The following is a 3,008-nucleotide window of genomic DNA, read 5'->3' as shown; positions in this document are numbered from 1 at the left end:
GGTTGGAGAGGCAAGGAAAAGGGAGGGAGGGAGAACGGGGAGAGGGAGGGAGAGAGAGAGAGAGAGAGAGAGAGAGAGAGAGAGAGAGCACGGTTAAGCAATCTGTACCTGCGACGCAACCAATTCGAAACAGGCCTTTCCCCCGGTCGTCGTTCGGTTGGGTCACGTGAACAACTTTCCCTATCGGTGGGGAGGGAGGGAGGGAGGAGGCTGAACAAGCGAGGTCTGTTTCTCTCTACAAAATAGACGCCCCAGAGGATTAATGAATGAGGCTCCCCTGAGAGTGTTTTAAGGTCCAGAGTAAAACACAGAACCTCAAAGGAACTCGAGTAGCTCGACCCCCCGCTTGACCGGCACCCCATCCACCACCTTAAAATGTCCCCTCCCTGCACTGGCGGCTCCCGGTAGCTGCAACGTGCCACCATCCACAAGATGCGCTGCAGCGCCTCACCATGGCTCCTTCCAAAGGAGCCACATCGACCCGCCTGGGAAGGACAAGGGCAGCAGGCTCTCCGTGGCTGCCCCCTCCGCTCCCACAACATTCCAGGGTCACGAGCGCTCCTCCGAACCTGGGCGCCTGCAAACTCCCACTTCCCGGTCATCGAGGCCCCCGCGGGGGCAGCGCTCCGGAATTCCCTCCCTTAACCTCTTCCGCCTCTCCCTGACCCTCCACGAGCTCCTTAAGGCCGACCACGCCTCTGGTCACCTGTCCCCCGAGGTCTCCTCGAGGGCGTCAACTGTGCGTGAAACACTGTGCGGCAAGCGCGCCCACGCAGCGCTTTGGGAACTTCCGGCGACTTCGAAGGGCTTCATCGATGCAACTTGCTACCCAGGATTTGCAGTGCAGAAACAGGCCTCTCAATTGTAAATCGCAGCTGCTGCTGCTGCAGAAAGAGGGTGGGGTGGGGTGAGGGGTGCAATGCAACCGGCGGCCACAAGGCGGAGGTAGAGCCTCAAGTTTGGCCAGGAGCTGATTGCCTCAGACAGACGCCCTCTGCTGCTCGGCCTAGTCTTTCACCACCTCGGGACGTAGCAAAGTACTTCACAGGCAATGAGGTCATAGAGTCACAGAGGTCAACAGCACAGAAAAAGGCCCTTCAGCCCATCGAGTCTGCACCGGTCAAACAACTACCTAACTACTCTAATCCCGTTTTCCAGCACTGGGCCCATAGCCTTGTATGCCATGTGGCATCTCAAGTGCACATCCAAATACTTCTTAAATGTTATGAGGATATCTGCCTCTACCACCCTTTCAGGCAGTGAGTTCCTGATTCTCACCACCCTCTGGGTGAAAACATTCTTCCTCACATCCCCTCCAAACCTCCTGCTTCTTACCTTAAATCTATGCACCCTGGTTATTGATCCCTCCACCAAGGGGAAAAGCTCCTTCCTGTCTACCCTATCTATGCCCTTCAATTTTATACACCTCAATCATGTCCTCCCTCAATCTCCTCTGCTCCAGGGAAAATAACTCCCAGTCTATCCAATCTCTACTCACAACTAAAACTCTCCAGACCAGGCAACATCCTGGTAAATCTCCTCTGCACTCTCTCTAGCGCAATCACATCCTTCCTATAATGTGGACTCCAGAACTGCACGCAATACTCTAGCTGTGACCTAACCAGCGTTTTATACAGTTCCAGCATAACCTCCCTGTGCTCTTATATTCTGTGCCTCGTCTAAAAAAGGCAAGTATCCCATATGCCTCTTTAACCACCTTACCTACCTGTCCTGCTACCTTACTGGACATGCATACCAAGGTCCCTCTGATCCTCGGTACTTCCCAGGGTCCTACCATTCATCGTGTATTCCCGTGCCTTGTTTGTCCTGCCCAAGTGCATCACCTCACACTTATCCGGATTAAATTCCATTTGCCACTGACCAGCCCGTCTCTATCCACCTGTAATCTAAGGCTGTCCTCCTCACTATTTACCACCCCACCAACTTTAATGTCACCCGTGAGGTTAGTGATCAACCCTCCTACGTTCAAGTCTAAATGGTATTATTCAAATATCCTCACTGCGCTAACGCTAGAAATCGCGCAGCCAACCAGCGCGCAGCCAAATAACAGCCACGGAAAGCATTCTGTTCAGAATTTCACTCCAGAGACGTCGGGTTTACAATCTGGGGAGGAGGGGGGCGGGGGAGGTGAGCTGGGCCAGGGAGGAGTTCATCCGAACTGAACCTTCCCACAAACAGTGAGGAGGTTAATAATCGGATCATCTGATGTTGGGTGCAGTACATGTGATGGCTGGGGCACTGGGGAGAATCTCCACCTGCTCTTCCTTAGAAAGCCGCAGCTGAACACGTGGAGCAGGTCAAAAGGGCAGCGGCGTACACAACAGCCCCGAAGCTTCAAGCAATTAGAACAAAAACAAGACATGTTTACACAACAGTGAAGCAGGCAGAAGACAAAACAGATGGCAGCTCACAGTGCACAGATCTGAAGTGTTCAGCGCTGTGGTCAGGCACAGGAAAAACAAGAGGGGGGGGAAGAGAGAGAGGGAGACAGGGAGGGGGGACGAAGAGAGAGAGGGAGAGAGGGAGGGGGGACGAAGAGAGAGAGGGAGAGAGGGGGGGAGGACGGAGAGAGAGAGAGGGGGGGACGGAGAGAGAGAGAGGGGGGACGGAGAGAGAGAGAGGGGGGACGGAGAGAGAGAGAGGGGGGACGGAGAGAGAGAGAGGGGGGACGGAGAGAGAGAGAGGGGGGACGGAGAGAGAGAGAGGGGGGACGGAGAGAGAGAGAGGGGGGACGGAGAGAGAGAGAGGGGGGACGGAGAGAGAGAGAGGGGGGACGGAGAGAGAGAGAGGGGGGACGGAGAGAGAGAGAGGGGGGACGGAGAGAGAGAGAGGGGGGACGAAGAGAGAGAGAGGGGGGACGAAGAGAGAGAGAGGGGGGACGAAGAGAGAGAGAGGGGGGACGAAGAGAGAGAGAGGGGGGACGAAGAGAGAGAGAGGGGGGACGAAGAGAGAGAGAGGGGGGACGAAGAGAGAGAGAGGGGGGACGA

This window comes from Cetorhinus maximus, unplaced genomic scaffold (genome assembly GCF_964194155.1).
Source record: "Cetorhinus maximus unplaced genomic scaffold, sCetMax3.hap1.1 HAP1_SCAFFOLD_1366, whole genome shotgun sequence".
Classification (NCBI taxonomy): Eukaryota; Metazoa; Chordata; class Chondrichthyes; order Lamniformes; family Cetorhinidae; genus Cetorhinus; species Cetorhinus maximus.
This window is presented reverse-complemented; position numbering follows the sequence as displayed.